This window comes from Canis lupus, chromosome 2 (assembly GCF_003254725.2).
Source record: "Canis lupus dingo isolate Sandy chromosome 2, ASM325472v2, whole genome shotgun sequence".
In the NCBI taxonomy this organism is placed as follows: Eukaryota; Metazoa; Chordata; class Mammalia; order Carnivora; family Canidae; genus Canis; species Canis lupus.
In genome coordinates this window covers 15,645,006-15,659,258 of record NC_064244.1, presented here as the reverse complement: position 1 = coordinate 15,659,258, position 14,253 = coordinate 15,645,006, and the positions used below count along the sequence as shown (strand labels likewise).

General features: G+C 44.9%; 1 long non-coding RNA gene across 1 annotated transcript; it reads left to right on the top strand.

Annotated features, from left to right (window-relative positions):
• Positions 1 to 6,974: 6,974 nt before the first annotated feature.
• LOC125753501 (uncharacterized) lies at positions 6,975 to 13,408 on the top strand. Its single transcript, XR_007405492.1, has 3 exons — positions 6,975 to 9,506; positions 10,660 to 10,816; positions 12,921 to 13,408. It is a non-coding gene; the product is annotated as an uncharacterized LOC125753501 (long non-coding RNA).
• Positions 13,409 to 14,253: the final 845 nt, after the last annotated feature.

Genomic DNA, 14,253 nt, shown 5'->3' with positions numbered 1-14,253 from the left:
CCATGTGGTTGGGGGCTTCCCACTGGTCAGCACCTACTCCTCGTGTCCCCTCCACCTGTCAGCATCACTGACAAAGCGTTCAGGGCCCTGCTCTGGGCTGAGGCTCTCAGAGTAAATGAGCAAGGCTTTTGCATTTTTTTTCTTAAGATTTTATTTATTTATTTGAGAGAGGGAGAGAGAGAACATGAGCAGGTGGCGGGGCAGAGGGAGAAGCAGACCCCTCGCTGAGCAAGGAGCCCAATGTGGGGCTCAATCCCAGGACCCTGGGATCCTGACCTGAGCCAAAGGCAGATGCTTAACTGACTCAGCCACCCAGGTGCTGTCCTATAAGTAAGGTTTTTAATCTCTCTTGCAAAAGCTCAATTCCAAGAGTCACTGTTCCACAATAAGAAAAGCATGGTTGAATCATTGTAACAGTCCATTTAACATGATAGGTGATTTTCTTGTTCCTTTATCCCAATTAGTAAGCCCGAACTCCCTAGAGCTGCATTGGAGTGTTCAGGAGGAGAGACTTCTGAGGCAGGGCTCCCAGAAGGGGTGATGGAGAATGAGCCAGACATACCACTGCAATCGTGCTATTTGTGAGGTTCATGATTGCTGCTGCTGATGGGGTGCCTACGGGGAGGGAGGCGTCATTCTACCTGCTTGCAGCCATCCCTTTATATTGCCGGTGTGCCTACTATCTCCAGGGACTTGCTGCTAAATGCAGCAACACTGAAGCCAGAAAGGACTCAAGATAGTGATCAGGGATTTTAAAAATCAAAACTGAGAGCTGGCTGCCCAGGTGGCTCAGCGGTTTAGTGCTGCCTTCAGCCCAGGGCATGATCCTGGAGACCCGGGATCGAGTCCCGTGTCAGGCTCCCTCATGGAACCTGCTTCTTCTGCCTGGGTCTCGGCCTCTCTGTGTGTCTCATGAATAAATAAATAAAATCTTAAAAAAAAAAAAAAAAAACCTGAGAGCTGAGTACTTAAAGCTGCCTTCTGACGATCTTATACAGGGAGCCCTTGTCTAGGACACTGGGCTATGCAGAAAAATTATTTGGTGCTCCAGGTCAGATGACTGAAATACAGTGCAAATTCACTCCCTGATTCACCAGCCTGTTGGAAAGGCACACTCCGGTGCAAGAGTAAGGGCTTCAAGCTTCAAGGTTCTACTGTGAGAGGACAGTGGAGTGGGAGAAAACAGCTTTCTGAATAATGTGGCTTTGCAGGTGTTAAAATGATACCTCACTAGCACTTCAAGGAAATCATTCTTTGGTTAGAAACCATGTCCCCATCACCCGGAAGAGTACACTCAAGGCCAGCTTGGCAAAGTACGAAGAACACAGAAGACTTGAAGGCTTGGGGTGAACCGACCTGAGTGCCCCCTCCACAGCATCTGGGTGGTGATACTGATCAAACACGTGACCCCTGGGAACTGTAGGTTTGGCCTCAGACCCTGAGGATGGTCATAGCTTCCTTACCCAAGTCATAGGATTGTCGGGAGGGACAGATGAAGTAAAGCAAAGCTCTTTGAAAAACTGTAGAGTGCCATATAAATACCAGCTCTCATGATATCCTTCTCCACAAGACTAAGCTCAGGAGATAGGTTACAGGTTATTTAGGAACCTGTCAGCAGGGCTAGGGGTAGGTGTCTGTCTGGAAGCAGCTCCCTCTTGGCTGGCAGAGCTGGTTTATCTCTCTGGGCCATACGTCGGGGTGTCTTTGGAGCCTGGTTTCTTGATAGTGTTAGGTCAAAGGTTCTGGGAATGTGGCCTCCTATTAGCAGCATCAGTGTCACCTGGGAACTTAGGAGGAATGCAAATTCTCAGGCCCCACCTCAGAACTCCTGAATCAGGAACTCTGGGGGAGGATCCCATTAATCTGTTTTAACGAGCCTTTCAAATGATTCTGACGCTTGCTCAAGTTTGAGAACCACTGAGTGGGTCTCCGAGCCTCTGCAGAAACCAGGAACAAGGGCCCCTTTAATAGCCTATTATTCATTCTCCGCAGTATGAGCAGGTGTACAAAGGAAGCTTAGAACTCTCAAGCCAGAAGGGACCTGAGAAGCCACTTCTTGGGTTGGTTCGTCCTTTGGCTGAGGATTCTGAGGCCCCAAGGGGTCAAGTGAGATCGGACCCCACACCAGGACTCCTGCCAGGAAAGTCATGGCTACCTTCCTTGTTCTTCGTCTGGAAGATGACATTATCTCTGGGTTCCTAGTGATCAGTGGCTCTCCCATCCACTGTCCTCAGAACAGACAGCAGGTATGGATTACAGGAGGCCTGAGGTGTCTCTTCCATGGTATCCATTTCACTGATGGGTGTGAAAATTCTGGTTGGTGTGAAGGCTGTGGTTCCTCCTTGTTCCTGCTTCTGCACCTAATGAGCACTGAGGGTCAGGGTCAAGGTCAGGAAATCCCCATAGAATATTTCTGTAGGGGAAGGCCAAGATCTGGGCAGAGAGAGCCTGCAGATAAAATCAGGCATCAGGGGAAATAATCACTGACAGCTGCCTGGGCATGTTGGTTCTTGTAATGAAGACTCATATCCAAGAATGACCCCAAAATTCGTTTTCAGAAATCCTTTTATCTCAGGCTCATAGGAGCCCAGAGAGGTTCGGGAGCTGCAGGGCTTCAACCCACTCATCAACAGCCCTCGTTCTCAGCAACAAAATGTCTCTCTCTCTCTTCCCTTTTTCTCTTTCTCTCTCAAATTATTCCATTTGTCAAGAGGTAATTTTACCTTATAATATTGCCAAAATGTTCCTGTGGAACCATAGCTCAGAACTCTAGCAATTTCTTCCCGTATCTTTGTTCAAGGAGAAGCCAACCGTGATTTACCAGCGAATGCAATGGCCCACCACATCTTCCCATCTTCCCGTGGGCCAGAAGGCAAATGCTCGGTGCAGCTGGTGTGACCCCCAGAGAGCCATTCCACCCTCTCTCAGTTTCCTCAGCTGTGAAATCAGAGACGGAAGTGATTATTTCCATGATTTAATTTAAAAAGTGGCTGACGTGGCCTCGCATGGCTCTCAGTACACAGAGGAACTGTTTGATTAATTTGATCAGTCTAGACTGGCAACTCATGTGGAGTTGGAGGCTGAATTATCCTGTTAGTCTCTTGGCTTTGATCTTGACCTGAACGAGAGTCAGATTTTCATGTCATATGGCAGGAGGGGTGGGGGAATTCCAGACAACATCCACAATACTGCCATGCTCCGTTCTGGGGGAAACCTCAGTCACCCATCTTTTGGTGGCACCTGGTCCTATGGATCAGGAAAGGAGGGCATCTTTGTGTAACTCCTGTTTGTGGAGGCTTTTTAAAGCTGAAGCCAGCCCCAAACAGTTTGTGGCTTTATAGAAACAATGCACACATTTAGACTTTAGGGGTCAGGGGTAATGCTCTGTGGTGGTTCTGTTCAGTTAGAACATTGCCATTCAAAAATATTAAAAACCAAGGAATAAACCGGGGTCTTTGAGAATAAGAGCTCCTCCTCGGGAAGAGTCCTGGCTCGCTGGGGGGTGACACACTCTCGGGCAAGGGTGTTTTGTTCAGAACAATGATCACCGTTGTTCTCCATGGCATACCTGGACCTGCTACCACCCCCTCCTCCTGGCCTTACATACAGAGAGAAGCTTGTTTCTTATTGTCCAAAGCCCTAGGAAGATTCTCGGAACAGGGCTCTCACTGATGTCACTGCCCGGCTTAGAGACACGGTCATTAAAATATTGACTCTAAATTTTCCCTGCAGTGACCTTGCTGCCTGTTCCAACAGCAAACCACGGCTGCTGTCTGCCCAGCTGGGTGCTACTTCCCTTTCACCACATGAGGGCGAGAAAGACGTGCCACTGGCCAGCTCCCTCCCAGGGGGTTGCCTACTCCACAAGGAGGCTCCGGCTGCAAAGGCCAATGTGTTTCCTTCTCTGAAAAATAAAAGTGATAATAGATGTGAAAGTTCTAGTGTTGGCTTAGGGAGAAAGGGCTACCCTGGTGGGGTTGTTTTTTTTTTTTTTTTAACATAATTTTTCTCCAGAGAAGAACACATTACTTCAAATAATATGGAAGAATTTGCATTTAAGGATACATGTGTAAGAAGTCAAATGTGTGGTAAAAGAGAAAGTTTGATGATTTGGAGCAGAGGCCCTGTTCCCAGCGCTGCTCCTCTTGCTTCTGGACCATGTGATGTGCAGGACATCTGGGAAGGATATTGGGGAGGACAGGCCTTTGAAGAGCAGCAGAGCCACCAGGCTGGGTTATGGGGACTCTGTTCCTGATTTTGGGGTCCAGTTCTAGGCACACTTCAAGGGGTACTTGTCAAGGAACTTAAAATACCGTGTTAGCAAAGGCTGGGAAAATAAACTACAATTACATCATGAAGGAAGATAGGCGGGGCACCTGGCTGGCTCAGTGGGAAGAACATGGAACTCTTGATCTCGGGATCTTCAGTTTGAGGCCCACGTTGGGTACAGAGATTACTTAAGTGAATAAATAAATAAAAACTTAAACACACACACACACACACACACACACGGGAGGGGGCACCTGGGTGGCTCAGTGGTTGAGCGTCTGCCTTTGACTCAGGTTGTGATCCCAGAATCCTGGGATCAAGTCCCGCATCGAGCTCCCTGCATGGAGACTGCTTCTCCCTCTGCCTGTGTCTCTGCATCTCTCTGTATGTCTCTCATGAAAGAATAGATAAAATCTTAAAAAAAAAAAAAAGAAAAAAGAATGCCTTCTGATGACATTGGCGGTCCAGGGCTGGGAGAATCTATATCAGTTTAAAATGGTTTTGAGGTTTTCTCCTTGATCTTGTATGGATCCCAGACTTGAATTAAGACCCCATTTATCAGCTGTCTTCAGGTGGGCCACCTGCCCTTTGCAGCCTTAGCTATAATTTCCTGCCCATGAACCAGTCCCGCCAGGTTACAGAGGGCTGGGGCACAGAACTGTGACGGCCCCCTACTCGGCTCATTTTGTCACTTAGAGGCACTCCTCTCAAGCAGTCATGGCCAGCTCTAGGGTCCACAGCCAGGTCTGAGAGCCGCGCTGAAGCCCAGCCCTCACGTACCTCCCTCAGCTGGACATTTGCGGTCTTGAACAGCTCAGGGCAGCCCGAGTTGACTCTTAGGTCCTTACCACCTAGATGAGTTCCAGCGCCCAGCATTCTTCCTACTTCTGGAAAATGACAAGGCACTGTCATCTTTAATATTAAAGGAAACAATAAGTAGAAGCTGTAGCTGTAATTATAGCATCTCAGTGTTGAAAGGGACTTTAAAGGGTCACCTGCTCCAACAATGACTTCACATGCCCATCACTGGATTTCACCCAAGTGCTTGGGAGCCACAGATTCTCTAGGCTGCCCTGTTCTGCCTCCAGGCGGCATTATTGCTAGGAAGTTCTTCCTTATTTTAAGTCTGCCTGACAACTTCTAGGTGGCATAGCTGGCACCCACTGGTCCTTGTGCCCTCTGTGATTCTACAAGCAAGTTTTTTTTTTTTTTTTAAATCATTGAAAGTCTTTCTTTCACTGGTATGGTTAAATGTGGCATTAAGTGCCACTACCTACCTGATTGCTCTGCTTCGTTAAAGACGTTTCAAGGTGCTATACTCTGCCTTGAGGTCACCAGTCAGGAATGGTCTGATCCATACAGTGTCCAGTCAAACAGCTCACAGTTTTGAGCTGGACTTAAACATGTATTAGCACCAAGTGCTTGTATTACTAGTCACATTTTTTTTTTTAAGATTTTGTTAATTTATTCATGAGAGACACACAGAGAGAGGCAGAGACACAGGCGGAGGGAGAAGCAGGCTCCTCTCAGGGTGCCTGATGCGGGACTCGATCCCAGGACCCTGGGATCTCGACCTGAGCCAAAGGCAGATGCTCAATCCTGAGCCACCCAGGTGCCTCTAGTCACATCTGTTTTTAAGACACAAAGCTTCAGAAAGGGTAGACTGGTCATAGGGCTGCTCTTTGAAGACCTTCTTAAAGTGTTTCTTGGAAAGCAGTAACTTTATTTGCCTTGCTAGGGAAGGTAATGTCACGTGCTCTTTTCTAACCTGGGGTCATTTTTAAGGCTGAACCTGGAAGTGATCTTAGAGATCACCCTAGGAGTCATATCTGATCGGTGACAATACAGGCCTAGAGAGATGTAATTGGCTCGAATCAAACACTGCTCCTTTCCCTTATGTTTATCTGCTTTGTTTCCACGTGGCTTATTTTTAAGACCCCACTTAAGTCTCGAGTTAAAGGGGGAAGGGGAACTGGGCGATGGTGGTGAGGGTGAGGTGAGACAGACCTGCAGGCTAGACAGAAAGGCAAGGGCGCAAGGCCCAGGACAGCGTTGTTTCTAGTGCCTACGACCCAAGCCCGAACCCCGGAGGATGGGGGGCAGGGGGAAAGCTGTCCACACCAGAAGCGTCTGCCCCTTTGTTTCACTTTGGGCCCAGTCAGTGTCCCTGGACTTGTCACAAGTGAGGGAGGCGGCGGGGCGAGGCCGCCAAGGGCCGGGCGGCAGGCAGGTGAGTCAGACAGGTGAGCGGGCCGGCGGGGTGGCGGGGTGGCGGGGTGGCGGGGCGCACCCGAACTTGAGCGCTGCGGGCGGGGCGGGGGCTGGGGGCGTGCACAGGGGCCCCGGGGCCGTGGACTCGGCGCGGGAGGAGCCGAGCGCCGGTGCGGGTGCGTCTGGGTCGGGCCCAATGATGTAAAACAGAGCGGAGCTGCTTGGCGCCTCGGCACCATTACCTGCAATTATGATAATTGGTGCCTCTCTGCAGCGTTTGCTCCCCGCCCCCAGGGCTGTCTCGCTCGGTCTCTTGTTTCTCCGCCGGGCTCTGGCTCTGGCTCTCGCTCCCGGCCCCCTCCGTCCGCCTTTGCCCGCCACTCCCAGCCTCGCGCTCCCCTCCCTGCGTCTCCCCTTCCCGACGTTCTACCCGCGGGGCGGGGCGGGGCGGGGCGCGGGGTGGGGGGTCCCTAAGACCCGATACTAACGTCCGGTTGATTGGTCCGACTTGCACCTGCCGCTGCTACTCTCTTTTCAACGGGGAACCTAGAGGGCTTGTCTTTGCCTTCACTTTATCCTTCAAGTGAAACGTACCTAGACTCTGCTTCCAGTCCCATAAACCCGGGGCAGTAAAAATGTGTGAAGCCTGGAGTTAACTTTCCCAAAACTTCCAGGATCTGTCAATATGGAAGATTCCCCCTCGGGAACCACCCATCCCCATCACCCTCTCTCTTTATCTCCTGAGTCTTGGCTGGACTTTGGCTGAGTGTTGGAAACAAGAAGATTTCAGTCCTGAAGAGGCTTTGGCTGTACCTTCCCCCTGACTAAACAAACAAACAAACAAACAAACAAATAAATACAAACATAAGCTCTTTTCTCTGCATTACCTGTATCAATCAGTGGTCGGACTCACCTATTTCTGGAAAAACTGTGCAGGTCTTCATAGCAAGATGACTTGAAGGATTAGGAAAAGGAATGTCACACCAACCCCACCTCTCCAGCCCACCACCCTGCTTGCCCTTTCTACAAACCTTTGTTAAAATTAGGCAGTTGCCTAAGAGAAGGATGGTGGGTTGGTAAGCACCCTGAAGGCATGAGTCTCTTCAGTAATCTTATTGATGACCCATAAAATAGAGTATGGCTCATGAGCACAGTTCTTGGCAAAACATCCATAATGAAACCAGGATTTTATTTGGAAATGCTTCTCTCTGTCGGTGAATAAGCAACATTACACTTCTTTGGAAAATGCTATTGAATTGGAGATGGGTAATCTTTTAAAGGAGTCCTGCTACAGGGTAGGAGAAACTTCTTGGATTTCCCCGAAGAAGATTAAGGGCATAAATTCTGGCTCTTCCTTTAGTGAGCAGCTCCATTTCTTGCATGATGGTAAGGTAGCCAACCAATTTGTCTCTGCTGATTCTTGGACTATCACCGGTCATGAGAGCTAACCTGTGTTGGCAAGATGCACGCTGTGTTTACAGAGCTATCATCACCCTGCCAAGACTGGATTGGCAGTGGCATCATTTCCACTTCAAATTATCGGCTCTGGGGAGAAGAAAATCCTGAACCCAGCTGAAGAGTCCTAAAGCTACCATAAATCTATTCGGATGATTCAAAGATAGATTTCGATAAGCTCATTGTTTCCTCCGGAAAATCATTTAACGTTTCTGTAGGGGCTCACAGTTAACATGTTGAGCTCACGGTACTACTTAGTGAGCTCTGAGACAGCCAGGCCACCCAGCACGCTTGTCCTCGTTTTATGGGAGAGGAAAGAGGGTCAGCGAGGGAACAACAGATTTGCTGGTGATAACACACTGACTCGTGGAGCGTGGATACAAATTTAGGTCTCATCTCCTCGTGGATTGTTGTTGCTTCATCGATAAGTTTCGAGCGTGTCCATTCAGAATTCACTCGTTGACATTAATTCCTTAAAAAAGAAAATTTATTCTGGATGACATTGTGAAAGGCATCAAAGGGAGAGAAAGCATAATAGAGGTATTTTCTGGTCTTTATTTATAATCTCTTTGAGTAGCCAGAATGAAAAGGGAAGTATAGTAACCATGTTAACAATACTGCTTCTTTAGAAAACTCTTTTTATATTCCTATGACTTTATGAGGAATAGCTAAAGTGGTGTGGCATGGGACAGTGGGGATGGGGCCTCTAAGTAAGCAAGTGACTATTTTGGCTGTTTGGTTGGAAGTTGATGAATTTTGTTTGTGTTTTACATATAGACTGCTAAGCAATGTCATTTGCTATGTCATTTGCTCATAGACATGTAGGCACCTGGCCCTCAAATATCCAAACTATATGTGTAGGGAAAGCTAGATACTTATCCATCCCAAATACTCATCTTTCTCAGAAAATTGATAAAAAGGCTATTTTCATTGCCATAGTCAACTAAAAAGGCAGGATATTCAAGATTGTTGTATCTTGTAATCCAGAAGTAATCCGGAAGTTCAAAGTGATCCTGCTGTCCTCCTGGCTCTGGAAAGATCTGACGCTTTGGTCTGTATAGATGGGCTGCTTTCATTTGGTCACATGAAGTTTATTTTTGATAACAACAGCAAACAGTCAAGTGAGAAATTCACACTAAGTTAATGATTTGAAGGAATTCACTAATACTTTTTTATAGGTGAGTTAAACTTTGTATATGTGTATCATGTATATATATTATATACAGGAGGCTGGCTTCCCAGCAAGGTAAGTAATGCTTCTCTATTCCCAATTAGCTGTATCCTTACAATAAGCCTATTGTATCCATACAAGAAACCCCTCCTAAATTAACTAATCTTCAATGGGTCTCTTTCTTTTAATTAAACAAGTCTAGCTGAACAGCATACCATCAATGTGCATATTTTACTTATTTATTTATAAAGATTTTATTTTTTCAAGTAATCTCTACACCCAATGTGGGGCTTGAACTTGCAACCCTGAGATCGAGTCACATGCTTCATCGATCAAACCAGGCAGGCACCCCAAATGTGCATATTTTAAATGTCTTTGAGACGGGAGGCTAAAAATATAGGTAAGTGACATTAAGCTATGAATGGGACAGTGGAGAGTTATTTGTGTTTAAACAAATTCACAGAGAATAGAAGCTTGTTTGTTAGGTGGCCAAATGGAACTAAGGAAGATTATTGAATATGGGGGCAAACCCTTATAAGTTCTTCCCTTAATATCAAGAAGAACAAGAATTCTGTTCACTGATGGTCTCACTCAGCGGAAACCTGTAGCTCTCTCCAAAGCCTCTGCCCACAGAGTACATTGCACTGAAATGCATTGAATGTTAGAAGATATCTTCCCTTTGGCTGGCATTTCATTCCAGGGGCTGAACCCATGCATCAAATTTAATGTGTATCTTTGACACTTTGTAAGTGTGAGACAAATACTGTATAGCTAATTATTTCCTCAGGAATTATTATGAAATAAAAACGGTGGCATTGACAAAAACACGATGGCAAATGTAAGTTTCAAAGTTCCACAGCAAAAGACCTCATTTTGTCCTGTCAATGAGATTTCAGTTTGGAAGATCCAGTATTAGATGAGAAAGGCTTTATGACAAGAAGTCACTCTGAGGCCAGCAAAGGAAGAAGAGTGGGTAGAAGCAGAACAGCAGAAAACTCAGGCAGATTTTGGGCTGTGGAAGAGGATGAATGGTTTCAGTCCATTTCAAGCTACAGACTAAATGGTTGGCTGTCTAAAGCAAATATCAAAGCTTCTGAATTTCAGTGGCTTGATTGTGAACATTTTTTTTTTAATCCAAAGGAACACAAGCAAAGTATTGTTAGCTAGGGAGATAGAACTCAAAAATATTGTTCCTCACATTACTGAACAGCATTCTAGGTCAAGGATGTTCCTTTAAGGAGGATTTGTTTAAAGTAATTTCTCTGCTTTAAAGGATTGATTTACCATTTTAGTTACAAGAACAAAAGGAATCAAACTGGCTATTTGATGAAAATAGGCAAAACTAGCAGGTTATTGAATAATGTCTACTACAAATTCTACTGGCTTAATGACATTAACATAACTGAATAGAACAAAGGCTGTGGGTTATGGTCAAGGATTATACAGAATATATTTGATGTGATTGGATTATAAGTAATACTCACTGTTAAGTTCATAAAGTAATGTTCTCTAATGAGGGACATTTCTTACTGTATTCTTTTTCTTTTTTAAAGGTTTTATTTATTTATTCATGAGAGACAGAGAGAGGCAGAGACACAGGCAGAGGGAGAAGCAGGCTCCCTGCAGGGAGCCCGATGTGGGACTCGATCCAAGGACTCCAGGATCACACCCTGAGCTGGAAGGCAGGCGCTTAACTGCTGAGCCATCCAGGTGTCCCTTCTTACTGTATTTGAAACTTAGTTGCTTTAAAATATTTTTTTTAAGTTTTATTTATTTGAGGGGGGAGGGGCAGAGGGAGAAAAGTGAGAGAATTCCAAGAAGATTTCCTACTGAGCTTGACACCCGTCCCAGGGCTCCATCCCACAACCCTGAGATCCCAACCCGAGCTGAAATCAAGACTCAGGAAGCTTAACCGACTGAGCCACCCAGGTGCCCCAAGTTGCTTTAAAAATTCTTAAGAAAACTTCCACCCAACAGATACTGCAGGGTTTATTTGTAAGACCCCTCCACCCCCATAGCATTTTTGCTAGCTTGTGGGAGGATGGGCATTTTGGAATGTGACGTTCAGTCTTTTTTCTGGGTCCTATCACACTAATCTACCGGACCCTGAAGTCAGTTCATTTTGGAAAAAAGAAAAAACCAAAACCAAAACAAACAAACAAAAAAACCCAAAGAAACAAAAGAGACAAAAAACAACCACTTCACTACATAGCCATTCTTTTAGGCTGGGCTAAATCTCTCACCTTTGACTTTATTCCAATGAAAGTAAATTTCAGTTCTGAACTCCTAACTTCTACTGAGAATAAATGACTTTTTAAAAAAGCTGCTACTGAGAATTCAAAGTGTTATCCAACCTCTGTGGATTGTTAGTTGGTAGAAGATCTGTATAACAGGTAGAAATGTTAGATTCTATCCTTAGACTGTAAGAGCTGTTTGTATGCTAGCCAGGAACTAAACACAACTGTTTCTCTCGGAACAAAATGTACCAAGAGTTATTTTTCATCTTCATTGTGAAGAGAGAGGCATTGCTGAAAATGAGGATCACATATACCTTTGGGAAGCAATGGCATTATTTGAGTAAGCAGAGATTGGTATTATAGCTTTGTTAACGAAACGGGCTGGACATAAACCTCCACCACCACCACCCCTTTTTTTTTCTATTTATTAAAAAAAAATTTAGAAAGTTATTCTGTGGTGTAGAGCAATGTAAAAATGTGTCAGTGTTGTGATTATATACGTCATATACATTATACATAATATATATCCATATATGCCTGTGGATAAAACCTATTTAGAACATTCTTTGATGCTAATAATATTAAACTATCATAGTGTTTAATTATTTCAGTCTGTTAGGCCTAGAATGAGCATTCTGTTCTTAAGTACAGATAGTTGGTTCCAGCTCATATATTCAGAATTCCCTTCATAAGAGTAAAAAGAATTTTGGTCACTGATTTCCTTTCTTAATCGAAGTTTCCAAAAGACACTAGATTTTGCTATTTTCTCTTCTACTTGCCAACCTATGTTTAGGAAAGTAATAATAGAACTAGGTACAAAACGCAAGAAAAATTCTGTAGAGAAGCAATTTCCTTGAGTCTTAAATTGAATTAAAATTGTTACCTATTCTCTCAACCACCACTATGGCCTCCTAATTGACATATTATCCATGAGCCAATTTTGACTTTCCACATCGATTCAAACACTCTCATTCACTTAGTTGAAAAGTCCATGTCTGCTCCAAAATCATTAGACAAAGTACAGACTTGTTTCCCTTAAAACTAATTTCTGGCAATTTAAAAAGTCTGCCCATTAACCTAATAATAAAAACAAAAGAGTTGAAACATTGTCTGAGGAATGGATCATAAATTCTTTTTTTTTTTTTTTAATTTTTATTTATTTATGATAGTCACAGAGAGAGAAAGAGAGAGAGGCAGAGACAGGCAGAGGGAGAAGCAGGCTCCATGCACCGGGAGCCCGATGTGGGACTCGATCCCGGGTCTCCAGGATCGCGCCCTGGGCCAAAGGCAGGCGCCAAACCGCTGCGCCACCCAGGGATCCCCTGGATCATAAATTCTTATTCTGAATTGCGTTTGGAACAAAAAAGTATACATCCAGGAATGATCAAACATCCAAAGGAATTCAGTAAAACACAAGTATCATAGTTTGGATCCTTTGAGTTGAAGGGAAAAGAACCTTAAGTAAAAAGGGGAAATTATCAAGGTGCCTGAGTTAACTTAATAAGGAACCTAAGGACCTGAACTGACTGGGTATCCATCTGGACTTACACCTTTGTCATTTTTCTCTTCTTCTGCAGACAGGTAAACTCTGTACGTCACCGTGAATTGACCTCTACAGATTGAGAGGCATCTCTGGCCAAAGATCCATAAGAGACAACTTCACTGGTCCATCTAGGGTCCTGTGACCACTCATGGCCAGAGGCACAGAGGCCCCCAGTTGGCCTGCCAATGCCCACTCCAGAGAAAGCAGATGTTCCTCTGAAGAGGGCTGGGAAAGGACTCAGAATGTGTTTAGTGCAGTGCAACTTTCATCAACACATCCCCCAAGACTGCCTTCCACTAAACAAGTATTTATCTGCATTACAGGTAAATATAGTTATTTTCTGATGCATCTCTTCCCACTCCTTACTTCACATTTTATGCTCCAACAACAAAGAATTGCTTGCAGCTCCATCTCCCCATCCCCTACTTACCACCCATATTCCCCAACACGATCAATAAACGTCACACTTGTGTTCCTGTTGCCCTCTATGCTCGCAATGGTCTCCTTGCAGTTCTTCTTGTTTTTTAGGAGTCGTGCCGGATGTCACTGCTTCCAGCAGACCTTCCAGTCCTCTTTTACTTCCTGGGCTGCTTATCTCTCCTTTCTTTATGCATCGTAACATTGTGCACGGAAATCTCTATCATCTTCCCACTCCATTGTTTGTGATTTACTGTTTAGGTTCTGACATCTTTATAACCCCAGATGGAGTCTGGCCTATAGTGGGCGCTTCGAGACAGTTGAATGAAAAGTTTTCTTTTAGCTAATAATTGACTCTCTAGAGTTAAAAAAAAAAAAGAGTGCGTCATTACGTGAGAAGTATTGTCTGCATGAACCCCTGAGAACTGTTAACTTGTCAAAGAATTAGATGTCAGGAAGTTCTAATCAAAGTCTTCCTTAGGACCAAGGGTCAGCTCACCACTTGAGAAATGCCTGCTGTTTACCTGGTGCCCTAACCAGTTTAACTTCCCCTTAAAACGTCTGCGGGGCTTGCTCTCCCATCCTTTCCGAGGCAGTTTGGATTTAGTGAAGTAATGGGCAGAGCATCAATGTATGAGATCATTTTATTTTTTTCTGCACAAAACAGTTTTTTAGAGGCAATCTCATTAACCGTATCTTGTGTCCTCTACGGACTTGCAACTTTAATTTACAAGGTTCACCTTGATTTTTGGTCCTCCAGTCATGTATATATTTTTCTTAGCCTCAAAGTTCGTTGCTGTACTGCGGTCCTAAAGGGTTTGACTTTACATCTCCCACCCTAGCATGAAATGCTTTTCTTTCTCCGCAACCCCCACCCCACCCCTTGACGTTTTATCAGGTAGGGAAATGTTGGCTGAGCCTAAAGGGAAATTTGCAAATGGTTGACTTTG